Source organism: Rousettus aegyptiacus, unplaced genomic scaffold, assembly GCF_014176215.1.
Source record: "Rousettus aegyptiacus isolate mRouAeg1 unplaced genomic scaffold, mRouAeg1.p scaffold_m13_p_14, whole genome shotgun sequence".
Taxonomy (NCBI): domain Eukaryota; kingdom Metazoa; phylum Chordata; class Mammalia; order Chiroptera; family Pteropodidae; genus Rousettus; species Rousettus aegyptiacus.
This window is the reverse complement of record NW_023416289.1, coordinates 15,228,763-15,256,296: the sequence shown is the minus strand read 5'-3', so window position 1 is coordinate 15,256,296 and position 27,534 is coordinate 15,228,763. Positions and strand designations below refer to the sequence as shown.

The 27,534-nt window shown below is 48.2% G+C and overlaps 1 long non-coding RNA gene and 1 pseudogene across 4 annotated transcripts in view; both read right to left on the bottom strand.

The window, feature by feature from the left end:
• Positions 1-27,534, bottom strand: part of LOC107519736 — a 399,180-nt gene that overhangs the window by 131,212 nt on the left and 240,434 nt on the right. For all 4 annotated transcript variants that reach the window (XR_004954244.1, XR_004954245.1, XR_004954247.1 and 1 more), the window contains exon 4: positions 1,006-1,159. This is a non-coding gene — a long non-coding RNA (uncharacterized LOC107519736). The remainder of the gene's footprint in view (positions 1-1,005; positions 1,160-27,534) is intronic.
• LOC118611777 lies at positions 13,558-13,676 on the bottom strand (annotated as a pseudogene).

Sequence of the window (27,534 nt, the reverse complement as noted above, 5' to 3'; positions counted from 1 at the left end):
AGATTAGAATACCAAACACTGAAGCACCCCCTCCAAACAATGAACGTTGGAGACTCTTCTGCCATTTACGGGCCTGAGAAGAGCTGGTCCCCACACGGGCAGCCAGTCAGTCTTAAATTACCTAAAGAGCCCAAGTGCTAGGCCTGGACTCCATCTGTTTACAAAATAGGCACTTTCAAAGGCCCTTTACTAGGGACTGGCAATTCCCAGGTCCCCTTCTATAGGCTGATGCATAATGCATAAGATGCTGGGAAATGTGTATTCATGAGGGCGGCTTGGCTTTTGTCAGAAAGAAATGTGAAATATTATGATGGAACAATTTTCATTTCTGCCACATTGTTTTTATAGTGCATTCATGACTGGGGATTGAGGGCTTTTCGAGTTTTGTCTGGTGCAGATGTTGCAGTGCTGAGAGCTGCTTCAGACGTCCTTATTTTCCAACTTTGTTGCTGACAATTACACGAAGTGGGGAAGAGGGGGCTCTCTCAGGGAGACAAAGGATATGCGTCCTCGAGTGATCTTGTCCTGAATTCATTCAGGAGGGGAGTGGGGAGTGGGGGACAGAGGAACTGAGGGGTGGAGATGACTCCTGAGTGCCAGGCCCTGGGCTGAGCCTACCTCCTTGCTCCTCACCCACCCTGCGGAGGAGCCATTATCTTCACAGGGACGCCCAGCAAAGCCTGAGCCACCTGTCTGAAATCACACGCCAGCGAGTTGCGAAGCCTGGATTTGGATCAACACCCACATGCCCAGGCTTACATTCCTCTCCTGTGCCAGGGTACCAGGAAAACTGAAGACACGGAGAAGCACTCTCCGCCCAGGGCACGCTAGTAAGACACGGGGACGAGAGGAAAGCGGGCTGCTCCCGAGTCTCCAAGGGTGATGAACATGCCGAGGAACCCACCCCTGGAGAAGAAGGGCTGGCAACCATGTCACCGATCTGACTGTCAGGTATCCGGCGGCCACTTCAGACAAGTACGCATCTCAGGGAGCTGAGGGACTTACCGAGACTCCATAGCTTCCGCCTCCTGGTACCAGCATTCTAGCCCAGGTCTTCTGAACCACAAATCCTAGCTTTCTCTCTCTGTGCCACTGGGCTGCCTCCTCGTACAGGAAATGCTGGCCGCTGCGAGCCCCTCGGCCAGGGGGCCATGAGTTCCTAGAGGCAGGAATTGTGGATTAATTTTCCCTGGATCCCCGGGGCTTGCATAGCTCCAGGCAAGCTCAGAGTGCAGGGTCCACACACACTTTAAATGTATCCAGCATAACAGAGAGGCCCAGGCTCCAAGCAAACTCTGAGATAAATAGGAGAAGAATCCATTCTGGAGCAGTTAGGGGAACACACCAAAGAAAGGGAGATGGGGGTGCTCAGGGCCTCACCACTGGAGAAAGGTGTGGGTGGGACTATGAAGAGGGTTCTCTTAAGGCCAAGTCCTATTCAGGGCACTGAGCTGGCGAATGCTAGGAAGAGGGCAAAGCACAGAGTGGGGCGGGGAAGAAAGGCCCACAGGCACAGGTGGGCCCCATTAAACAGGCCGGGACAGAGGCAGAGAGGCTGGAGGCCCAAGCAGCAGAGAGAAAGGCAGGGCCCCAGGCTGGAGGGACTCCAGGAAGGGGCAGTCCCTCAGGCTGCTGCTGGATCCTGCTTACGGAGCCGACCGACGTGTGTTTCAAAGTCCTGGGAAGAAACGATACACACAACAATGTGTCGAGGGTTTGTCATGCTAAGAATTCATGAGGATCTCTAGACACATTCGAGTCCACTTTGTTTTCCTCACTGTCCCAGAAATCTGTCCACAGAGTGATTGGCTGGATTGTGCAGCGGTCAACGTTAGTATTAGGGGTGGCAGATCTCCCTGCAAATCCAGCCCCAGGAACCTCTCTGCCTGTTTCTAAAACAGACCAAGCTCCTTCTCAGCTGAGGGCCTTTACATTGGCTGTTCGCTCTGCCTGGAACACCCCACACCCATCTCCAAAGTCAGAGCTAGAACCGTCTCACCCTTCAGATCTCGGGTTATCGAGTTGGTTCTCTCATCCCACTATCTCCCATCGGAGCGTGCACTTCGGGTCTGCTGCTACTGCTTTGGTTGTGACTGTCCTGTTTTCTGTCTCCAACAGTAACACAAAGCTGGTGATTGCAGGGATCACCCTTCCATCCCTGACACCAAGCATCATGCCCAGGATGCGGTCAGAGCCCAGTCAATGTCTGAGAATGAATGAACCAGGTGACAGTGTGTTTCACAGAGCATTAATCAGGCATACCTAAAGGGATTAAAATCCAACAATCTGCTCTCATGCTGTACAGGGCACTTCCGCCTACTTAGAAAAGCAAGCCAGGCCAGGGGCTGGTTCCAAACCATAAGAAAACAGATCAAAGCTCGCTGCAACCAAGTGCGAGAGGCTGCCCTGATCCCTCTCCTCTTCAGCAGTCAGGCGGAGTTTTATAAGGAACTGGAACAAATGTGCTTTCAAAACCCCAAGCTCCCAGGTATGTCTTATAACCATCACCCTCAGATTTCTGTATAAGGGAGAGTGAAGTCATCTACTGACATTACCATAAAGATTGAGTTTGAGAAGTGTTTCGACCAGGGCAATTTTGCCCCCCCAGGGAACATTTGGCAAATGTCTGAAGACATTTCTGGTTGTCACATTTGGGGAAGAGGCTAGGGTGCTGTTAAATGTCCTACAATGCGCAAGCGAGCCCCCACAACACATAATTACTAGGCTCAAAATGTCAACAGCGCTGAGAGACAGAAACACAGGGTCAGAGATACGGCAGCTGAACAGGACGTGTTCACAGCCCTTCCTCCTCTGTCACTGGGCGACTGCAAGGCGTCCACCCACCTTGGGCGAATACTCTCCAGGCTGCTCCATCAGGCCTCGGCCCACACGAGCCTCACCAGGAACACCTGCTGTCTTAGTCTGCTTGGGCTCCAGAGTACCACAGACTGGGCAGCTTAAGGAACAAACACTTATTTCTTACAGTTCTGGAAGCTGGGAAGTTCAAGATCAAGGCGCCAGCAGATTTGGTGTCTGGTGAGAGCCTGCTCCCTGGTACACAGATGGCTGTCTTTTCACTATGTCCTCACATGGTGGAGGGAACAGGGGAACTCTCTGGGGTCTTTAATCACATCACGGTGACCTAACCATCTCCCAAAGGCATCACCTCCACCTACCATCAAACTGGGGATTGGGTTTCAATATATGAATTTGGAGAGGATATAAACAGTCTATAGCACGTATCTGCCAGTGGGTATGGAGGTCCTTTTTTCACATCTGAATTCGAATATCACCACCAAGAAGCCTCTACCTGTTTTCGTGGCCGTTAGTCTTACCTGTTTTTCTGCACTGAACATCTACAGCAGCACAAATGACAGATGCCTGCATCTGAGCCTTTTAACACTGCCACTTCCCCGAGCCATCCTCAGGCCTTCGCACAAAGCACTGCCTCCTAAGGAGATGACTTGATTCACGAAAAAGAAAAGGGCTTTCTCGGTAGGCAAATCCAGGGTTCTAATTTTCCTAGTTTCTTCCTAATTGTTTGGCTTCTTTCATTTGCCAAATGGGCACAATCGAATCCGTGTGTCGGGCTCTCCACGAGCATCTGAGACACTGTATGTGACGTGTGGCATGGAGCAGGCAATAGGATACTGTTCTTTCACATGCAGAGCTTAGGAAAGGCCTGACAAGTTGGAGGCTAAATCGAGCTCCCTGGAGTAGAGTGGGGTTTTTGTTTTCTCATTCCTTGAGAGCCACGGATATTTCCAGATGGGGTAGGAAGCCATCAGAGTTCGAGGTGTATATAGGGAAGAGAACATTTTCTTCCTGAGATATTTTTCCTGTTTCATTGCTTTCCCTATTCAAGGCCAAAGGGGTTCTCCTTCCAGGAGCAGAGGCTTTGCTGTGTGAATTCCCAGCTCTCCTGATCTGATCATACCCCCTGAGCTGAGCCTGCCCCCTGTGGTATGCAATGGGCGACCTGGGAGACGGCCATGGCCAGGCCTGCACGCCACCCATAGCCGCTTGAAACAGTGCGTTTCTCAGGGCAGGGAGCATCTATAACAATAACCTCCTGGAAAAGTAAAGGAGCTCATAGCTCTTCAGACTCCTAGTTGTAATTTGCAGGAGAGCGAGTGATTGATCCTAAAAGCAGAACATCAAAGCAAGCTGGTGGCGCAGAAGAGTGGGCGGCAAACGACTCGCTCCAGCCACTGCAGCAAGTCCCACAGGGTGAGGGGCACAGATGCGGTCATCCTTGGGCCCCGCAAGGCCTCCTTCGTCGAATGCGCAGTCCACTATTTTATGAAGTTCATGCGGAAATACCGAGTGGAAATATATAGTGCTGGGGGATGGGCAGCGGGCACACCTATTTCATTTGTCGGGTACACCCAGGACGGCACGCACGGGTCCCCTTGGTTTATAGGTCGAGTCTTGATGGGGAGTGGGGGAGGGTGGCGTCGCATTCCTGAACCAACCAACTAACAATGCGTGTTTTCGAGCGGATTTCCTGTGCTGTTCTATGCCGGTGTTGGATTTCGGAAGGTCCCAAACGCTTTCCCTCCTCCGCCACCCAGGGCCCTGGGAGAGGCGACTGTCAGCACTCAGGTGCTCTCCCACCTCACTGCCACTGAGTCTCGCCCCAGAGGGGAAGACACTGCCAGAACTTACCAGCTTGCTCTGGAGATCTCGCTAATGTGTGCAGCTGTCCAAAGATTGGGGAGGAGCCCCTCGGGAGGCATCCAGGTCCCACCTCTGGAAGCTACGGACAGAGGGGAGCTAACGATATAGGAGGAGAAAGCAGAGGACCACAGTGGAGACTAATCCACAGACAGAATACAATTTGAGGAGGCCAGCTGAAAAATATTTCATTTCAGTGACTCTGAGGATCACCCACTTCTTAGAGGCTAGTCACTGTTAAGTCTCATCAAACCAAATATATAAAACATACCCCAGAAACAAGCAGACACAAACACGGTCTTCACAATCACCGTGACTGATACCAGGGAGGGCACAAAACCTCAGGGCACACCAGAGACTGGGCTCGCCTTGGTGGTCTGCTCTCAGCCCCCCCATGCCTCAGTGTCCCCGTCTGTGACAAGGGGTCAGTAATCTCCGTCTGACTTCTCTACGGTGAAGGCCAGAGTAGAGGAGGCTTCAGAAACACAGAAGGAACTAGGAATTATCTTTAGCAGATGGAAATTTTAGCCTCCTTTCTCCCAGAAGCGTCCTCGGTCCTCCCTAGCCCGGTCACTTCTCGCCATTAGCTCTGACAGCAGCGTGTTGCCCTCCTTCGGAACATTCGCCATGGCTGTCATCTTATATCCCTCTACTTGATCCTTCAGTTAGTGTCTGTCCCACATGTTAGACTGTAAACGCCAAGCAGGCAGAAGCTGCGTCTTCTTAGCGATCACTCTTGTGCTGCGCTCGCCACGGCTTCCGGCGGCGAGTCTTGACAGACATCAAATGCCTGAACAACCGAGTAAGCACAGGCTCCAGCAAACTGCCACCAATCACTACTGATATGTCATTATGAAAGTGTCCTCAGGCTTGGTAACCAATGGTAGGTATGCCTCTCTTAAGAGACCATGACCTTTTCCCGAAATTTAGCAGGTTAATTAATGAAGACAGCTGGTATTTATCCCATTTTGGGGGGCTATAAAACCTTTATCGGCAAACAACTTAAAAATATTGTGTAGGCATCCTGGAACATTTAGGGATTTTATTAGATTTGTTCTTAACAAACAAAAAAAGAAAGAGGAAAAAAAACTGGTTTTTCATTTTAGAGTTTTCAGCAACCACAAAAAGCAAAAGCCTGAAGCTGGAACTGCTGGGTGAGTTTTCAAAGAAACGCGAGGACAGTAAGTTAAACACTACTTTGTGCTGGTGGCACAATGCGTGACAATTAATTTAATCCTGTGGAAATCTAAAGATCTATGGCCCTTTAATTAAGAGTCCCGTAGTTTCCAGCAAACACGTGCGGTCCTGTTACTACGTGCACCGGAGAAAAGCAGAAGATGGCGTTTTGCACTCTGCTGCAGAAGGGCCAACTCCATTTTCTCCAAACTCGGAACAAAAAAAAGTTCAGTTAACAATATCTTTTTTACTTCTTTCTTTGCTCCTTGTCCCAGGTTAAATTTCCCCTCTTTTTGCAGTGAGTTGGATAATGGCATCATTAACTTGGTTACAAACCCACTTGGCAGGGCGACAGGTGGGCAGATAATGTGCTAGAATGAAGGGAACAGCAAAAAGTGAAATGTTTAAGGGCCCCGGATGATTAAACGATTACACTCTTTGTAACTCATATTGTAGCGTAAGTCGCATTTACCCAAGACTGCATTGCTTTGTCTCTGGAATCTCAGCTGCCTCTGCTGGCTGGCTGTGTGTCGGTCCCTTCTCCCTGATGACATTTCATCCCTGCAGAAACGCCTTTGTGAGCAGAAGCTGCGGATACCTGGCCAAACAGAAAAGGCCTGCAGTTTCTGCTCCTCGTCCTGCATCAAGCCCTCATTTCCAAACATAATACCCTTTCTCGAGAGCCTGCTGTGCGCTCCAATGCTTCTCTCCCCACACTGATTCAGACTGTAACCCCTCACTTTACAGCATTTACCAGGGGTGCTGACGAGATGGCCTCCCACTGTAGGTGGGTTTCCAATTTTCAGAGGCCACTCTTCTTCAGTTCCCCGCTCTGACATCCTCACCCTCACAGGTTTTTCGTGTTGGTTATAGTGAAGCGACAACTGAGCCCTGAGCCCAAGCGTGGAGTCGAGCCTCCCTAAGCCAGATGTTTGGACACTGCTTAAATCCTGGCGTCTAACTGGCAGGCTGTGGGTTGACCTAAAAATTCTAACCAAAAATGATGGTGCATATGTGTGTATGTCTGTAAAAACAGTGGTCCCCAACCTTTGTGGCACCAGGGACTGGTGCTCCCATAAGAACCTAACGTCTGATGATCTGAGGTGGGGCTGAGGCGGTGGTGCTGGGGAGCAGCTGCAAATACAGATGAAACTTCTCCCGCTAGCCTGCCGCTCACCTCCTGCAGGGTGGCCGGGTTCCTAACAGGCCACAGACTGGTACTGGTCCACGGCCTGGGGGCCGGGGACCCCCTATGTAATAACACACACTCATGACCTACAAGTGAGTGTGTGAGTGTGTGTGTATTTTTTTTTCCCACTGTGACAAAAAGAACAAATTGTGGATTGAGGGCTGCTCCTGAAAATTCAAAGTGATAAAAGTGTCAAAAATTTGGACCACGTTCAAATTCCAGACAATTAGGGGCAGCCTCCAAAATCCAGCCAAAGCAGAGTATCAAAGTGCAGTGAGGTCTATTCATGCAATCTGCTCTACTCCAGAAAAAGGAGCCTTGACTCTAAGATTCAGATGACTGGGCCTCTTGAGGTCTCTATCTACATGGAGGGGAACTTTATCTCTAGCCTCTTCCTTAAGATGATGAATGGCTTTACTGACTATGCTGAAGTTCATGCTCTGGAAGGAGAACTTGATTCATGTTACTCCACACACTGAAATAAATAGACCAACTAGAAAATATGGTGGGCTTTGAGCCTGCCTCGCTGGGAATGGTGAGGGCGAGAATTAGCAGCGTCAGGGGCATCTGGGACTTGATGAAATGCAGAATCTTGGGCCCCACCCAGACTTACTGAACCAGAATCTGCATTTTAATAAGACCCCCATTTGAAAAGTACTGCCCTAAAGAATGACTGATAATCTGCGACCCACTTAGGGGAGAGGCTGCAGTTCATTTCTGGCCCGGATCACCAGCTCCCGAATGTGGGCTCTTAGAGGGTGACGAGTTTACCTTTATCCTTTCTACAGCAGGCCCTCGATAAATATACTTTGAATGAATGAACAGATGCCCCTGAGACTCCTGTTGCCTGTGATCTACGTGCACTGAGCTGTCCACCCTGGCCTCCGGAACCATGTTCCTAACTCTTAAAGTTTGCTTATTAGCTTCTGGATTATGCTAAGCCCAACCTGTGAGGTCCTAGTGTTTATAGGCGAACCTCAGGAACTGTGGCTCCAACATGAGCTCTGGGGCAAACCTCCACTTTTACCTCAACTCTATGCATTTTTAAACCTATGTTACTAGCCGAAAAAACTTCACGCTTGCTATCAAAAGCCCACAGTGCAGAGGTAGGACTGTGTAACACTATTAAATGTCTCCTCGACAGAGAAATGAGCCGGTCTGTGGAACACTATTAAACTTCTCCTTTCTATAATTAACTACAATCTTGACAGTGATCACTTTGTTCCAAGTATTACTGATAGCAGAATGTAAAATAGACATTCCTACTTCCTCAGCTGAACTTTTCAAAGTGAAGTCGATGCGTCTCTTTCTAGCCAAACTTGGCTTTGCTGTAAACCATCATAAAACAAAATGACCCCCACCCTCACCACTACCACCTGTCTCAAGGCATTGGGAGGTCAGCAGAGAGTGTGAGGAGAGGAGACTATCAAAAAACGATGGCTACTGCATCTTTATTTCATCTATGAGGTGCATGCGAATCTCAAAGAGAGGATGCCCACCCATTAACCTTCGGCTCGATCTTTCTTAAGGCCCCGTACAAAGAGTGAGAGGGCCTCTTTACCCTCTTCTCCAAATCTGAAGTTTGCCCTCACCCCAAATTGGGCAATGACAAGAGTGCTCACCACAGACCGGCACTGCCGAAGCCGGCTCCGCCCTCCCCGAAGCCCCGCCTCCGGTGTGTACCCCGACTCCCTCACGTAAGGTGGCCTCCTCCACATGCTGTCCCCACCCAAACACTACACCCTCGCTTACTCCCAAGCCCTCAGGATGTTTCTTCACTCTCCCACTGGCCCCCAACTAAGAGACACGGAGAACTAATAGAAAAAGTATGGATCTCGGAGTTACACGCTAGTGGTTTCAAATTCCTGCCCTGTCTCCTGGTTGTCAACTGATATTGGGTAACTCATTTATCATCGATATGTCTTCATTTCATCCTCTGTAGAACGAGAGTAATAGTATCTACCACATAGGGTTGTTCTGCAAGTTAAAAAAATGAGCCCATATAGGGTCCCTAGGATAACCGTTAGTACACAGTAACTGTTCTGTTCTATCCGCCGCGCCCTGCTATTAGGGTTCCTGAGGGGTCTTTACAAATCAGGTCTGCATAGGGAGGGGATGAGAGGCTTACAGGAGGCCCCTTCTCATTCATCAGATCAGATCCAACTCTTTCTCAATCCTTCATCTTTCCAGCTGTCACAGAAAACACACACAGACAAGCCATCTTGAAAAGCAATGAGTCGAATTCTAAGCCTACCAGGAAAATGCATCACAGAGGCAAGAGACACCAACTAGATAAATCAAACTGCGCCTCTCACTAGCCATGTGACCTCAGGCAACTCACTTGAGCTCGCTGAGCTTCTAGTTCCTCTTCTTGTAGAACAAGAATAATCCAGGCTCCTTCTACGGTTGGTTGCGTGGGATTAAATGTTAAAATGATGAAAACAGCAGGTCTATAACTGGGATAATAAGTGAGAGGTTATTCTCTCTCATGACTTTTCCTAAAAGGCCAGGGAACATCAACATAGAAGAGTCTGACATCATAACCTGCTCCTCAAGCTGACAGCCACTCCTGAGCCATCAGCACAGGAGTGATCACTTGAGCTATTCATTAGCATAAATATTCCACAACAATGTCATTGTCATGATCCCCAAAGAGCATCTCTTATTTATCTTACAAATTGGACCCTCCATGGCATAAATCAAGAGGTATTTCCCATGTGTCTTAAATGAAGTACCTACCATTCCAGCCAATAATGCAAACGTTTTAAAAAAACAACAACGAAGCACAGAAACACCTCACGCTGTGACTTTAAAAGTTGATCTATTGCAGATCAAGAGCTTTAATTTCTCCTAGCTCAGGGTTAACAGGAGGAGCTGAGTTCCCACTTATTTAGAGATGGTGAGAAACGAAGGCTCCATTCTTCAGACCTGGGCCAATAAACATCCTCAAACTTGGGACTTTCTCCCAGAGACATATCTAGACAATAAACACCACCACAGCACTGCTAAACGACCCCATACGACAGGGTGTATGGTGATCATCATTCCACCACATGACCAAATTGTGAAGCTGATCGTATTTCCCTGAGATCATGAGTTATTTGAGGGTACAGAACATGCTTTGTCCATTCCAGGATTCCAAGCCCAGTCTAGGTACTTGGTGTAAGTTTCCTTAATTCCTCAGGCACACAAGGAATGGTCAAGCCAAAGTGCCCCTCCTCCAGGTCCTGCACTCAGGTCTCTTTGCTGACCATCATGCCGTTTACAGATCCCTAATTCTAGCAGGCCGAGCAAATTATCACCTTCTCTTTGAGCACTCCTCTGACAGATTCAGAAAAACTTCATCATCAATCATCATCATCATCACCGTCACAATCCACACTTCCTCCGGGCCTACCTAGAACTTTTTCTGGGTCACACTCATGGTCCATTTCATATGGGAGCATCTGTGATCTCAGTTGATAACAATGGAGACACTATCATCATTCGAAACTAAGAGACAGCAGGGGAGATGCAGAGATACCTTGCCCACTGAAGTCAACAGACCAGATTTGAATCATGGTTCTGCCGAGCAATAGCTGGACGGCCTTTGGCAAGTGATTTAACTTCTCCATAAAACGGAACAATGGTAACTAACTTATATGCTGTTCATTCATTTATTCTACAAATACTGTGGAGCGTCTTGTGTGCCAGTCACTGATCTAGGCACTGGGAACTGAGCAGTGAACAAACCAGACATGACTCCCGATCCTACTCAAATGGGGTGTAGAGAGGTAACCTCTTTGAAAGTTGCCAATATAAATTTATTTCATTGGTAATGCCCAGAATTATGTCTCGACATAAAACCTGCATTATGTCTCAACATGACATAACATAAATAATGAGAGAATAAATTAAGTAATTGCTTCTCAGTTAGCCAAAGCCAGATCCAGCCTACTTTAAGTGACACGATCATTTCTCTTCCTAGTTAAGTACAACTCACTCCAACAGTCATGTCATGGTGCCTTTAAGGGGGCACACTTAGCTCTAGGTTTGGGGAATACCAAGAAGAATGGGTCATATTCTGGTAGGGTAGGGAGAGAATGAGACGTAAGCAACTAAATCTAATTACTACATAATATGCATATAAAAGTTACACAAACACGCAAGGCTATATAGAGGCATGAATGAACTTTCTAGTTAGAGGGGGCATCCCTAAAGAAGTCACAAAGAAGTCACACCTGAGCAGGTTTGGGAGGGGGAGAAGATCTGTTATTAGATGTTCATTTTACCCTGCTCATTTGACACATACTTATTGAGGGAATGTGTGTGCCTAGCTCCATGTCGGGTTCTGAAGGTCAGGTTCAAGGCTGAAGGCTCTGTCCCAAAAGTGTCTGCACAAGGTAAACAGGTCTGTCCTGGAGGTGCTGCTGAGGAGCTCAGTGGTGCTCAGAGATCTCTGCACCTGGATAGTTCAGGGCCTCTCAGAAGATGGGTGAGGGGGTCTTAAAGTGAGAGCAATAGTGAAGCAAGGGGAGTGGGGAGACGTGGCGGGCAAGAGGGTTGCATTTCCTGCTTTTCTTTCCCTGGCGTTTTTCTCGGAGGCATTAACTTCTTCAAGCATGAACTACCACCTCTATGGGAGAATTGAACCAAAGCGAGAAATTACCAATGAGAACAGCTATTTGGGACTGCAAAGGGCAAGAAGTGACACTCCAAGTGTCCTTCAGAAGCAAGGCATCACGTCATACTGGACAGAGCACTAATGCTAGACAGATAAGTCTGGCGCTGCTGGGCGAACTAGCTACATAGGAGGTTGGCTTTTTCCAGCACGCAGGAACCCTGGAAGGCCCTGGAATGGCCCCGGAGCTGGTGGGGGATGCAGGCGACGGTTTCTGCCCTCCCCCCACCTTCTTGACTGGAAACTGTGAATTACAAGCTTCCTGGCAACAGCCAATGGGCAGCACTAAACTACAATGCAAGTGACCTGGTCTCAGGCCAAAGGCCTGCTGCCCTTCTACCTTTCTCTACTTGTCAGAGGTCTTACGGCCTGCAGAAGCAGCACCTTTAAGAGAGGAGGCAGGAGACAGGCAGAGGGGTGATGAATCAAGAACCAAAATTTCAAAACAAAACGTTAACAAACCCTAACTTTCCCCCAAAGCCTCTATAGTTTTCACCTTCATCCCCTTATATCTGGTCTGCTATCACTAATAAAATTTTGATAACAATACCAAATAAAGAGTAAAATTCAGCAAAAGAGAGTCTGAGCATTTACACTGGCAAGAAAGTAGCAGAAGAAGTCCAGGTTTGTAGAGGCTGCACCCTCTAATGCCAGGCCCTGTGGGGACTGCACCCACAGAGGAGGCAGGGTGCTGGAGTAACTTGAAGGAGGCCTGAGGTCTGTGGCGAAGGAAGAAACACATCTCCATCCTTCTGCCCTAAGTGAATCTTTGTTGCAGTCTCTTCAAATGCTTTTGATTAATCTCCAACCTCAGTCAATTTGCACTTGGTAATGTGAAAGGAAGTGACTTGATATAGGCATGCCTTATTTTCATGCATTCACAGATGTTGCATTTTTTTTTACAAATTGAAAGCAAGACCGTTCACCACCAAAAAGATCACAACTCACTTCAGTGCGGTGGTCTGGAACAGAACCCAGAAAATCTCTGTGGTATGCCTATAATTGTTATGTGCTGAACTATATCCCCAAAAATTAATATGTGGAAGCCCTAATCTTGAAATAGGACCTTCAAAGAGGTAATTAAATCAAAATAAGGTCACTTGGGTCGGCCCTAATTCACTATGACTGGTGTCCTTAAGAGAAGATTAGACACCAGAGGTACATACACACAGAGAAAAGGTCATGTGAGGACAGATAAGGTGGTCATCTTCAAGCCAAGCGGAGAGGCTGCAGAAGAAACCAACCCTGCTAACTCCCTGATCTCATACTTCCAGCCTCCAGAACTGTGAGAAAATAAATGTATGCTGTTTAAGCCACCCTGTCCGTGAAGTTTTGTGATGCCAGCCCTCACCGACTAATACAATGGTCCACAGTGACACCTGAGAGCATGACACCTGAAGCATGGCATTCTCAGAATGACAAGCAGTGTGCCAAGGTGAAACCCACCCAGCCCACAGAATCGCACATGCGCACACTCAAAGACACAAGACACATTTGCTAAACCACCCCTATGGCTGACCTGTGGAATTCTCAGACCTTCCCAATGTCCAGTCCTCCCTTTGGGAAGCAAATCATTTTTTCAGTAGCTTTGGGGTGGTCAGAGTGGGAAGCTTGCCTTTATTATGTGCTATAATTTGTCATTCTAAAGGTCATTCGTTAAAATATATATATATATGTGTATATGTATGTATGTATATATATGTGTATATATACACATATATATACATATATACACATATATATACATACATACATATATATATTTATTTATTTATTTAGGCGATGCAACCCTTGGTTGACCTCACAGACTGCGAGGACCTTGTCAGTTTACAATCCCTTATTTTTTTATTTCTTACGCCTATAGCACCTGGTCGTCCTAGGTGGTCTCCCATCCAAGTACTAACCAGGTCCTACTCTGCTTAGCTTCTGAGATCAGATGGGGTCCGGCTTGTTCTGGGTGGCATGGCCGTAGACAAAACAATTTTTTAACTCACCAAACACTTGCTCAATTTTACCTAAGTAGTGTAAGGTTTGAAAGTCCTGTCCGCATTTGGGGCAATGGCTGTTATAGCTTTAAGCCAGAAAACTTGCGTTTCAGGGCATCGGGAGTCACATGAAAATGACACAGACGCACAGCCACGTTTCCTATCATTGAGCTCAGCTGTCTCTGAGAGTCTGGGACATGTGTGACATCCGTGGTACTGCTAGGACAATTCCCCACATCCCTTTGCGACCCGATGCCTTTGTCATCCTGAAGAGTTCCAGCCAGGAGCAGAGGCGCTAATTGAAGGCCCCTGTTCCCACTCCTTCGGGGAGGAATCTCTTGTGATGGCTTCTCACGTCTCTGTCAGTCAGTCAACAGGCACAGATTGGCAGCCGGCTGAGTGCAGGGCACCAAGGCGGTTGTAGAGAAATATAGAAATTCAAAGAAACAAACACCCCACTGGCAACGTTTTGACTCAACAAAGGAAGGACAGCCCGGGGCGAAAACGGCCATCTCTTCCAGGCCGTCCTAAACCGTGTGTGCACCAGCACACACGCAGCTCCCTACCCCACGACGACGGCAAGTCGGCGGCTCCTCTTAACGCAGCCCACAATGCGTGGGCCTCAAGGCTTGCCTACGCGTCGCTAGGGAGTTCATTCTGATGGGCAATGCTGGGCACTAAACCCAAGTGTGCCCTGCCACGCAGGCTCGCACACCTAGGTAAGCTAACTCCCCCCGTCGGCGGCTGTGGTTTCTTATTTTCTACAGCCCTCCTTCCGGTCTTCTCTTCAATTGCCACAAAGCATGTAGTTGAGTGCTTGACATTTCCTTTGAATTAAGGTTTCTGGTTAAGTGGGTATTTTCCCTTAGATAGATGGCCGCTCCAGGCCTCCCCATAGCTATTCATGCCAGAGAATGCCAGCTTCGCCTGTTCCTTTCATAGGCACACACGCAGCTTGGAATTTGCCAGCAGGTCCTCAATATAAAGAAATAGCCCTGATCACTCATTAAGAGCAAGAGAGAAAGCAATTAAAATACAGAAAGCAGAGCAAAGCATAAGACTTGGGAGTTAAAAGTTGAGCATGTACTGGAGATGGTGGAGAAGCTGTGCTGGGGAGCATGGGAGGAAAGGGAGTCAAGCGCCCGGGTCAGAATCACCAAAGCGGAAACAGGTGTAAAGAGGGGAGCGGGCAGCCCAGGGCTGGCAGGCCTGGTGCCGAGAACTCCTTCTGCTTTTTCGAAAGTGGTCGCCCCTTATCCGCGGTTTCACTCTCCATGGTTTCAGTTACCCACAGTGACATGGGGTCTGTAAATATTAAATAAAAAATTCCAGAAATAAACAATTCATACGGTTTAGATCGTGTGCCGTTCCGAGCAGCGTGGTGATGAAATCTCATGCCATCGCGTGCCGTCCCATACTGTCCGGCCCAGGACATGACTCATCCCTCTGCCCAGGGCACCACGCCGTATGTGCTCCCCACCCATTAGTCGCTTTTGTAGCCGTCTTGGTTATCAGATCAGCTGTCATGGCATCGCAGTGCTTGTGTTCAAGTCACCCTTGTTTTTACTGAATAACAACCCCAATGTCATGCACATAACTTTTATTACAGTATACTATTTTAATTGTTCTATTTTATTGATGTTAATCTTTTACGGTGCCTAAGTTATAAATTAAACTGTATCATAGGTGTGTATGTTTTGGAAAAAAAACGTAGTATGATACAGGATTCAGGTTTATCTGTGGTTTCAGGCCTCCACTGGAGGTCTTGGAATGTATCTCCTGCAGATAAGGGGGGACTACTGTAATTTCATTTATATTCACTTAAATTCATTGAATTCATTGAAATGAGCTAAACATGAAATATTATTTAATTTAAAAATTGTTTCCCTTTCCTTTTTTCTCTGCGGGTTCACATTTGACAAACGGGGTGGGCTTCATAAGCACATAACCTGTGCAATGGGACAGGTGCCCCTGCTTGCAAGGGCCACATTTGGCATCTTGAACATATTACTACTTTTTGAATCAGGGACCTCGAAGTTTCATTTTGCAGTGGGCCTGGCAAATTATGTAGCCGGTTTTGCCACTAGAATAAATAACTGTCCAACCCAAGTCGTCCTTTCCAGTCCTTTTCCAGAACCCGAGATGGGACAGACCAACCTCCCCGGGCCCAACCCCCTACCAGCCCCGCACAGCTCTGCTCTGGTTTGCCTGGAAGACATCTGTCCGTTTCTCTTGCCAACAGGGTCAGGGTGCACTTGAAAGAGGATCCAAGATTTATTATGAATTAAAATAAGAATCCTGATGGCATTTCCTGGGAGGATTTTCTGGCTGGCCTGAAGTATTTGTAGGGAAGTGGTTCTCCCTTCAAACTGTTCTGCTCCTGGGTAAGTAGCAGAGAATTGCTATGCCATAGAACAATTGTCCCAGGCAATGAAAATTCATCCTAGGTGTTAATTAGCTCAATATTTATCTCATCTAATATGCAAATTAAGACACTGCGGTCTCATTAGCGTCATCTGTGTTTCCTTTAAGCAAAACTAAATCTCTTGCCAATGCAAGAAAAAGGAAAAAAACAAACATCAGTATTTCTCTTTGAAGCTAATGAGAGTGTGATTTGGCTCTTCCTTTGTTATGAGGTAGCAAGTTAGGAAAAACACATTTTAAATATGCCAAGTGTGGCCTGACCTCATCTATCAGAGGCAAGAACAGTCCTGGACTGGTTATTAGGCTTTCTGCTACAGCTTGTCCAAAGAGCCCAGGTCCACCAAGCAGGTGTGTGACTCTGCAGTGAACCCCTAATGAGGAGGAACAAAGAAAGGACATGCCGTTTTCGAGAGCCCACTTAGCAAACAGATGTGGTATTTACCTCCATGAAAAGAGAGAGAGGGAAGAAATAAATTTACTCGATGCCATGAATATTAAAAATGAGAAAATGTTTCTCAATTGAAAAAATAGATTTCAATTCAAAATTTCTGCTCCTTCCAACTTCCCATTTTTAAGATTTTAGAATTTATACAAATAATAATCTAACAGTCATCAAATATCCACATGGTGCCCCCAAAGGCAGGCTTTGGGTGCTGGTGACCCACCAGTGCTACAGACAACGACTCTAGGAGTAAGCCCGAAGTTCTGGGCCTCCGGCAGGCTGTTGGGAATTCCACATGCGTTAGTTCTGATCTTCAAAATAACTCAGCAAGGACTCCTTTCTTCTTTTTACAGATAATGACACTGTGGCTCCAGGTGGTTAGGTCACTGGTCCAAGGTCATACAACTAAAGCTTGGCCAAGGTGGAATGAAAAGATAAAAGGAATGTGACAGGCCACAGGGAACACAGTCTAATTAGCGAGGTGTCCTGCGTGTAGTAATGGGGTGGAGGTGTTGAAAGAGAGCGCGACTCTCATACCCTGGAGGCTACGGCACTCTGCGGACCCCTGAATTCTGAGGCCATAGCCTCAGCGTAGCTCTGCGTTGTCCTCCCTTTCCCAATTTTGACAAGTTATTCAGCCGCTGTTTTGTGAACAGTGCTCTCCGGGGCAGGAGAACGATCTGTCTGCATCCCAGCACCTTCTGGGGCCCGAAAACTGAAAACCACTCCACAGGAAGACGAAGGCTGATTTCCATATGTTGCAGATCCTGTCAAGTGTCACAGCCGTGGCGCAAGGAGAACTCCCCGGCCGAAGCCGAGCAGGGAGAGGCGCTGGAAGTCAGAGGGGAGACGGGAGAAAGAGGCCATGCCCTCCCTGGGACTCATGGCCCACAGATGACAGATTCCCGCGGAGCGCCTTCATCCTCTAGGACCCCAAGCCTGTGAGCGCGGCCTTCCCTCTGAAGCCGGGCAGAAGGGAAGGCACGTGACTGTGACTGGGCTGCGAGGGAGCTGCATGAAGGCTGCCACCATCATGACCGATGTCTCCACGACCAACGAGGGACACGTGGGCCATCAGACAGCTGCATGGTAGATGCTCCAAATCTCTGGAGACACTTACACTCCTCTACTGGAACCTCCCAAGGAGACTTCTAATCTGCCCAGGTGCTTCCCTTGCATCATGACCTAAGAGCCCCAGACAGGCAGAAATGCCCCACTTGACGGAGGGGAATAGCGAAGCCCCAAAAGGCAAAGTGGACGGTCGTGCAGGAGAGAGAGCCCAGGTAGCCGGGGAAAGAATCTGTTTCCAGACTGTCTCCTCTATTCCAGTTCCCGAGCTGGGGGTGATCACAGTGGCTTTTTCCTAACACTGTCACAATGTCCGAGTGAAGTGGTACTGTTGTCACCATTTCGGGGACGGAGAAACTGAGAGTGAGCGAGCGTGCCAAGGAAGAGGAAAAGGAAATCAGTATTTGTTGAGTGCCTAATGCTAGGGGGTGTTACACGGGTAATAAGACCGTCACCATAGGAAGAGGTAACCTGGAGAAGGGTGGCATGGGAATTCCATGCGCAGAAATACTTTTGAGGACAGAGTGTGTTTTCCCTCCTCCGCAGGTGGGAAAAGTGAGAGGGAAGAAAAGCATAGAATGAATTTCCTGTGAAGGTAACACCCTCCATGTCCGGTCCCAGAGCAAGACTTACAGCGAGCAGTCTGTAAGTCTTATAGAGTAGAAAGCGGATTGAAAGCCTGTGCAAAACGTGGAGGGGTGGACCCAGGGGGAAGTGTGCCTGTGAAGGGAAGGACAGCCACGCCTGCCGAGGGCAAACTGAACAGGTCTGGAAGCGTAATGCCGCGTGGAGTTTCGGTGTCTTTTTGCTGCTGTTTCTACATCTGATGATAGTTTTGATTCCCCCCCCCCCCCATTTGATAAATCTTTTCACATAAACTTGCTTTCAGAGTGGTTGCCTTGGATTTCTTTAAATTATGTAATAATTCATGTGCAATGAAATATACATTAGGTATATGCAAGATATAAAAGCAAAATCATAAAACCCATTCCCATGGCCCGACCACTGAGCTATTACTAAAGCACCAAAGCCTTTTGAGTGCTCCTCCCTGTCGGAAGTGAGTCCCATCCTGTATTCACAGATTCATCGTGTATTCATAGATCACCAGTTTTCCTGCCCATGTATAGCACATACACATCATATACACACATAGGTATCCATAGGTGGTATATTGCTTAGTTTTTCGTGTTATGTACTTTACAAAAAACGGCAGCATGCATTCCACTTTTTGTGCATGGACTATTTTTCAGATAGTCTCAGGAATTCCAAAAATAGGGGGGAGTTTGACCTATGCAACTAATTTTAATGAGAGTTCATGAAAAAAACTGTAACGCAGTGGACGCTCCTACTAATTCATTTAATCCTGCCCCCATTTCACTGACATATGTCAAATCTAAAGGGATTAAGGGAACCAGGATGCGGCCATGGGCTTCCTAGCGCCCTCTGGAGGCAGCACATTGCACAACTCCAGGAAGCATCATTTCCTGGCAGGGACCAGAGTGGTAGCCCCCCTTCCCCTGACTGTGTGACAGGGTTGGGGGGTGCTACCAAAGCTCCTGTTCACTTTGTGCCCAGAATGGGGCCAATGTTCAAACCTCTGCCAGGTCAGTGTGCCTGCTTTTTAAAAAATTTGGTACCACCAGTTACTGCCTGGGTCTTGTTTTATTTCCTGCTACCAGATTTGTGACAGGGAGCCTACTGAAAATTCCTTTCAACTCGGATGTCCTCCTCACACAATAGCATCCTGGAAGAATCACATTTTGTATTCCTGAGAAAGCATCTCGCCTGTTTGATTGTCCTCAGCACCTGGAAAGAAACAGTTTGAAGGAGGACAGTAAAGAACTTCAAAATGAGATTTCGGCTGTTAACCAGGGTTCCTTCAAGGCTGTATTAATCTGAGTGGGAGTTAAGATGCTGCAAGGGTGAGGCAGGGAGGAAGGCAGGCAGTTGTGTTCACTGAGCACTGACAAACACCAGGTGTTGAAACATACGTTTTCCACACACATTACCACCCTTGTTCCACAGTCATGGCAGCCCTGGGAGGCAGCGGATTTTCAATCCCCATTTTGCAGGTGAGCAAGCCAAGGCTCTGAGAACTTAACTGCTGTGCCAAAGGACAAACACTGGACTGCCGTTGACCTGCAATTCAAACTATTTTTTTCTAAACTGAGATTCTGCCTCCATCAGCATTACAACTTGTGGACTCATGCCTGCTTGGAGGCAAAACTCAGTAGGCTTCTACTAGTGTGCGAATTGGAAATACGTGAAAATTTTTGAGTTGAGAGACTTCCACTTAGAGCAAACACCCCTATCTCCAAAGTGTGAAAAGGGCTTCAGAGATCATCTCCCACCTTTCTACCATTTTATGGGTGAGAATAAGAACCAAACCCCAAATCAGTGGATAGTCTTTTGAAAGCTACACACTTAAAAGGCTCCCCCCACCCCACCCGCTGCCACTGGGGTATATTCACTAACTGCTCAAGAAAAGCTCATGACTGCATATTCGCTGTCCCATTAATTTTGCATGCTATTTTTTTTTAATGTTTAAATAGACTTTTTTCTCCTTGAATAATTTTAGGGTAACTGAAAAGTTACGAAGGTAATGTAGGGAGTTCCCATAGACACTTTATCCAGCTTCCCCGACTGCTGACATCTTCCATAATTATGATGGACTTGTCAACAGTGAAAATTTAGCATTGCTATGTACTATTAACTAAATTACAGGCTTCATCTGGATAGCAACAGTTTTTTTTTACTAATGTCTTTTTCTGTCCCAGGACCCAATCCAAGGTTTTAGATGTCAGTTTAATTACTTACGTCTCAACCTTGAAAACATGTCTGACGTCTACTCGCTCGCTAGCCAGCCCATGAGAGCAGCCGGAAGGCAAGGACCCCAGGAGACATGCTCGTTATGTTCAGCCCCAAGATATACATTGGCTAAATATGTAGTAAGCAACACAGCGGAGATTTGTTATATCACTGTTATCAATGCAAAGACCTCAAAAACGGCACCAGGAGCACAATGCCTCCTTCAGTCCCCACCCCTGTATTTCCAGTAAAAGTATGAGCATAGAAAACCCAGACACACACATATCTGTGTGGATGTAATGCACTCCTACATATGTACATAAAAACACATGTACAGAAGAACATGCTCCGTGACAAAACACACATTTTGAATCAATTGAGAAACGCTGACAGGTCAACCAATGACCTGTCACATGACAGACTACTCATGTGACATAGTAGTAAGCAGATTCCTACCTAATCCTCAACTAATATCGTTCACAAAAACAAGTTCCAGAGTTATGAAAGCACCAAACATTGAACAATAAAAATATCAAATGATTAGAATACAACAAAGAGAAATATATTTATATTATTAGGGTACGTCACACCTTCTGAACACAAATGCTGTGAACGGAAAGAATAAAACGCTGGATTACAGGATGAGAAATACTTTCAAAATATATAATAGAGAAAATATGAATGAGAAAAATGATTAATGATGAGAACATATAAAAATGTCTACAAATCAATAGGTAAAAAGATTAAACAAACCGACAAAAAATGACCTAAGAATTTGAATTGGAAACTACCAGAAACAGAAGTGGCAACCACCAATGGTCATTAAATCATGTCTGCCCTCACCAGTAATCAGGAAGCAAAAACTGAAGCAACAATAAGAAGTCATTTCGCCAACAGGGTTCTTTCGCACCGGGTAAGCAAACGGGTTTGGACACTGAGTCTGGGTGAGGGGAAGGGGAATCTAGCCTTGCTCCAGCTGAGCCGTTGAAAGGAACAGCAGTGACAGCAGCCTTACCCAGGGGTTTCGTCATTAGGCACCAAATGCACATCCCACGTCTGCAGCTCCTAACCTGGGCCACGGCGGCATGGGCTAGAGGCACACACCTCAGGGATGGGTATGACTCAGAACTGCGGCCTGAAGCCGGCGCACTGGGGACTAGAACACAGGTAGGAACTTGACCTTTCTCCGGGCAGCAAGGTTGGCCTGAGAGCAACATACAAAATATTGTTCCTGGTGGGTGCTGTGTCCCTGTGAACAGGTGTCCCTGGCCTGGTCCTTACCCCATCACCATCCGCACCCCACCCCACCTCCCACACCCAAACTCTGCTAATGAAAACTTAAGCAAAAAGCAAGAGACCCGCAGCGCTAAGAAGCCCTGAGGGCACTGCTGGCAGCTCCCTCAGCTTGACTTGAGCTTGGGCAATTTGCAAGCAGGCCCGAGGGCCCTAGCCAAGATGTCCTGAGCCCCACCCACCTCCGGGCTGGCTGCCAGGTTCTGGCCTCTCAGGAGGCACCTCCACAGATTCTTTCTAGAATGGTCGCCCACAGCTGCTGCCCAGCTCCACTCCATTCACTAGGAAGCTTTATTTAGAGCCTTAATACCCAGAGGGCCTGACACAGCACCACCATGAGTGAGATTTCATATGCTCCTTGTGAATCACTGTTGCCACCCCAGAGAAAGGGCCAGCATTTCAGGCTCCACCGGGGAGCATGTGCATGACCTGTGAGGTTTACTGAAGGCCTAGGACTGCCTTCCCCAGAGGACAGGGGCTCGGCCTCCTCCTGGCCAGAGGCCCTGGTCAGTAATATGTTCGAAGATTTGCTGGCAAGGAGCTGTGAAGCTCTCCCCGCTTTGCAAGGCCATTTGTGCTGGATCTAAAGACTCAGGGGTGGGGACATTGAGGACCCTAAAACTATTCTTGAAGAAGGAGCTCAAAAGCCCTTCAATCCAGACTCAGTAGCCTACTAAACGAAGCCATTTCCAGGGCTTTCACTAATAAAGTACAAGAAGACCCTCTAACTGATGTTAGTTTTAATCGGCCAGAATTTTGATGGCCGAATGTCCAAACCCAAAAATTCAGTCCAGTTAGTGGTGGGAGAAGTCCACCTGCAAAGGAGATGAATTTTATTCTTGACATTCTTTAGAACTGCCATCACAAGGTGAGAATACTAAATCACCTAATTTTTTATTGAATTGTCTGCCAACAAGGGACTCGCTCACTGCTTACATTCTGTGGCTGTCCCCTCCGTCACTACGCCTGCCCTTGGTATGCCGCTGTTTGCGACCGGGCCTAGAACAATGGGCAAAGGCTTCCAAAGGGTCTGCTATCAAATCACATTTAGTTACGCACTTAAAGGCTCGTTCTTCGTGGAAAGAATAAAATCACGCGGAACCGAGGCCACGGTCTGTGGAGACCTGGAAGTTGACCTGGACGCTCCCTTCTCAGCCCCACATGGGAGCAGACGCTCCCTCGCGGTCGCCCTCAGGTGCGTCCCCCTGCACGGCTGTCCCTGCGCCGCTCCACTGTCCAGGCACTGCCTGGACTCGGGCAGCTGTCTTCTGCCTGGTTCCCACTCCTTCCTGAGGGCCCTCCGACGCCTCCTTCCACTCGGCAGAGACGGAGCTTTACTGAATACAGGTGCCACTCACCCGACTTGACCTTGGAGTGGTCTTTTACAACCTGACCACTGCCCACCACTCAGGCTGCATCTACTCCCATCCGAACCCACCCTGTTCCTGGCTCACTGGACAGCTGGGCTCCAGATGTGCCCTTTCAAACTTCCGCCCCTTTAGCTAAGTTGTTCCTACTGCCAAGAAAGCCAGGCCTCTTGCCTCCTTCGTGTTAACCCTGCCTCATCCTCAACGCCCATCTCATCCCTTCCACAGAGGGCCCTTCTGAGACTTCTGCCACCAGGAACTTAGCACCAACAGTGCCCCTATCTCGGTAAACTGTGTTTATGCCTGTCCCCAAGCAGATGTTTTTCTTCCTTCTGATCCCCATGTCTACAGGGTTCCTGGCCTGTGGTTCATGCTCAGTGAAAGATGAAAAACAAATCAATGAATGTATGGTTTGGAGATCTGTAAGCCCTGCCGGCACCTAAAGTGCTGGGATTTCGAAGCTATTGGTCAGGGATAGTTTCATGGAAGATGGGGAGTGGCTTCTGGGGCCTGGGCTCTCAGCTGTGGAAATGCAATCCAGTCCACTCTGGAGTGTGAAAGGTGGGATGGCCTGCCCCTTGGGATTGTTGGGCAGACTGAGGGAGGGAGCCGGGTAAAGTACAGGGCATGACACCTGACCCCCAGGAGGCCCCAGGATGAGTTCAGCTTCTGCCGTGGCCCAACTTTATGTGCCCTGGGAAAAGTTGGGGCCACTGGGAAAGCAAGGCAGAAGCAGCAACACGCATCCTCGAGGTCCAGAAACCGACTTCTACTGGGAAAAGCAAAAACAGCCAGACAGCTTGGTGTTACTTCTGGTGCTAATCATGCGAATTCGCAATGAGATCAGGTTCTGCTGGAGACCCTCACATCCTGCCTCACCCCGGAACCTGGCCTGAGCCTCAGGCCTCCACAGGGAGCCACGTCCAACTGGAGCCCAGGTCCTGCTCATGAATTGGGTTCAAATCCCAATCCCGTCACTGACTTCTTCTATTACACTGGGTGAGGCACTCTCATTTCTCTATCTCAGGTTCTTCATCTTAAAAAAAAAAAAAAAAAAAAAAAGGTGAAAAGGTAAGCCAGAAAGATTTCTACTGTTCCTGTCAGCAGTGACTTTGTGAGGTCACTTCTCCCGTGCCTCCAACGTGGGGTCTCCACCTGCCAACAAAAACTCCAGAGACTCAAGTGGAAGGAGAGGACTAGATGTGCGAGGGGCACATTTTCCAAAATGAGTCTGGTTGAATGTGGATTCCCCAGGAGGTTTACAGGAGTGGGAAAGAGTGAAGGTTCTTTGCTCGCGTAAGTTTGCAGGACTTCTCAGAGCCTTAAGCAAATTGACTGTGAATCGTCGATTATGAGACATGGAACCCACCATATTTTAGTCTCATCTGAACATGGGTCCTCTTATTTCCTCTAATAGAAACTCTCCCAAGACCAAAGGTTACGTAGAAAAAACTTGCAGAAAACCCAGTAGTGGGGAAATCACTACCAAATCAGAGCCAAATCATGCCTCATCATTTATCTGTGTGAACTTGGGTATGTTTGAAACTGAGTTTACTTGGATGACAATGAAAAGGCTAATCGGATCTAATAGGTGACAAATTTTTCTTCCCTACTTTTCTGTATTTTCCAAATTTTCAACAATAAGTAATTTTAATAATCACTTCTTATATTTATGAGTAATATGCTTAGGGTATAATGTGAAAATTTAAGTCTTCTCCAATCCTCTAGCCTCATTTCTCAAAAATAAATAAATAATTAACAACAAAAAAAACCCCACTTGTTTTATATAACCTTTTAGAACTTCCACATGAACATGTTAAAACAGAGAACAAAAACTACGCTTTGCTTTTGAATCAGTGTCAATGACTTCCGGCTCTGGTGGTTGCTATGAAGCAAGAGAAAGTGGCTACGTGCGTGCGTGAGCAAGCCTAACACAGATCTTGGCACGTGACGGGCATCCCATAAATATCAGTTAAAGGCAAAATCCAGCTTTTGGACTGGAACACTCACTCAGGGAATGCTCGCTCAGGGGGTCCTATGCTGGTTGTTTTCAGAGATGATGACTTCCAGAAATTGCTGCCCTGTGTAAATTCAGAAAGAAATTTATACTCTCCTCATTCCAGCCCTGGGAGCTTCTGAAAGCAAATGACTGCAGGAGACAAGCCCTGGCTCTCTGAGGGGACACAGTGCTCTGAAGCAGGGCCCTGCCTGCGGGGGCCACACTGCTTTCCTGATGGCGGTGCCCAGAGAAATCTGTCTGTTTGGGGCGTGGGGTCAGGGCAGAAAGGAGGGGGAGGCACGGAAGGGGTCTCTGCACCACTCCAGGCAAAGAACTCCCGCTCCTCTGCACTGAGTTCTCTCCAAGCCCTTCACGGGCCAAGCTCTGGAAAAACTTCTCATGGATTTTTATCATGGTCAAATTACTCATTTACAAAAAATGCTTGTGCAGATGGGCAAGTCCCCACGAAACCATGCCAGGGACTCTTTAGGGCAGATCCTGCTGCTTGGCATAATAAGCCCTTATTACTGTAGCACTGAGGGGTGTCGTCTTGCCAGAGGCCTGCTTTTAATGAACTTTACCATCCAAAATTGGCCAAAAGAACACAAGTAGATTTTACCAATCAATTGGAATTGATTACTTCTTGAAAGCCAGGCCTCAGCTTGCAGAAAAGACACACAAACACACCAACATTTGGGCATTAGTGTGATTTCTTGAAGGAAAAGGAGTTCTGGGCAGCCTGAGATAATGATGGATCAGCCTTTACAAAATTTTCAGGCCTCTGGAAAGAAATGGAGTTTCTTTAGGGAGCTGTGGCAGTCTCAGAGTTCCGATCATGCCTGGAGCACTTTCTTTCTTTCTTTTTTTTTTTTTTAATTCATCTACCCTTCTGCCCATGTATCAGAATTCAACAACACTGACTGAGGTTTGCCTATCTTTCATGTCTGGCTCTGGGATAGCAGAGGAGGCCCCTGGCCATCAAGGGGATCGAGCTCACCGTCAAGGGGTACACCAGGCTCTCCTAGGGGAAGGCGCCGACAGGCTACAGGAAGTAAGAGGAGGAAGGCTCCAGGCAGAACAAATCTTACAGGATGAAGTATGATCTCCCTGGGACTGAGGTGAGAAACGCTCCCCTTGACCTCCATGCCTTTGCAGTGGCTGCTCCTTCCACTTGGATAATTGCCAACTCCCCCAACCCCCACCACCTACACCCACATCCCTACTGAGAAAGTCTAACACATCCTTCAGCCTCAGCTCGAGGGAGCATTTGTTCAGGGCAGGTGTCCCTAAACCGTGCCGACTTGGTTGGGTGTCTCCACCCCTACCCCAGGGCCCACAGTGTGCTGCACTTACCCCCGTCGGAGCCCCCCCACTGGCATCCTCAGTTTTCCTCTGCCTGTGTGATTACGCCCATGGAACGTGAGCCCTGAGGTGAGAAGAGCCAGCCTAGATTTTCTGCTACCGTATGGGTGTTAGGACAGCACCTCGCGCAATACCCAGCACAGAGCAGGTGCTCAACGAAAGCTTACTGCATGCAGAGTGAGTGAAGGGATGCCACCGGACGGTAATGGGCCGCCCCTGTAACGTAACAGGAAGACGGCTGGGGACGCGAGAGGTGACAGCTACCGAGGGCTTTTTATGCAGATAGCTGGCTCCTCGAGGCCCCTCACGCACACTCAGAGAGGCGGGGTGAGGGCAGGTGGAGGGCTGCAGACGGGCGGAAGCTGTGCTGGCCCAGGGTGAAGCCCTCGCATCGTGGCTTCTTGCCCCATCTACTCCCCACAGAGCTAGGCCCCCTCTAGGGGGAAGGGGGCACTTCACCAATATTGCCAAGCTGAAAGGACCTCATAGAGGGGTTGAGGACAAGGGCCGGGCCCAGAAGGGGAGGCTCTCCATCATGATGGCTGGCCTGAGAAAGCCGAGCAGTGTCTCCCCTGGGACTTTCACCCTCAGCCCTCCTGCTCCAGTCTGGGCCATGAATGGCTGCCTACCACCTAGACTGAGGTCCACTCAAAGCCTTAGATAGTATGGCTCTTCTAGAGCATTCTGGGCCCCGTGTCAAGTGCGTTGGGAGGGAGGAAGGTGGGAAGAAGGGACACAGGAAGGAGAGGTGGGACTCCGGGGTCCTGGACTTCAGACAATGAGCCCCTTGGATGGCTGGTGAGGTGGGCTGCTCACTCTCGTCTGCCCTCGAGCCCTGAGTCGCCTGACCCCGGCTCTCCATTTTAGGGTTGCTCCCATCCCTGGCCCAAAGCAGCACGTGGCATGTACTGCTCAGATCTTTCCAGAGGCCCGAGGAGTGGAGGGGCTTGGGAACTCTCTGATCTGGATGGGTGACAAGGCCAAGTTCCTTCACTTTTCTGAGCCTCTGTGGAATACTAAGTAATTACCCAACAAATCCTACGACTGGTAACAAACATGTGCCTTCCTTGGGCCATCCTTGTCC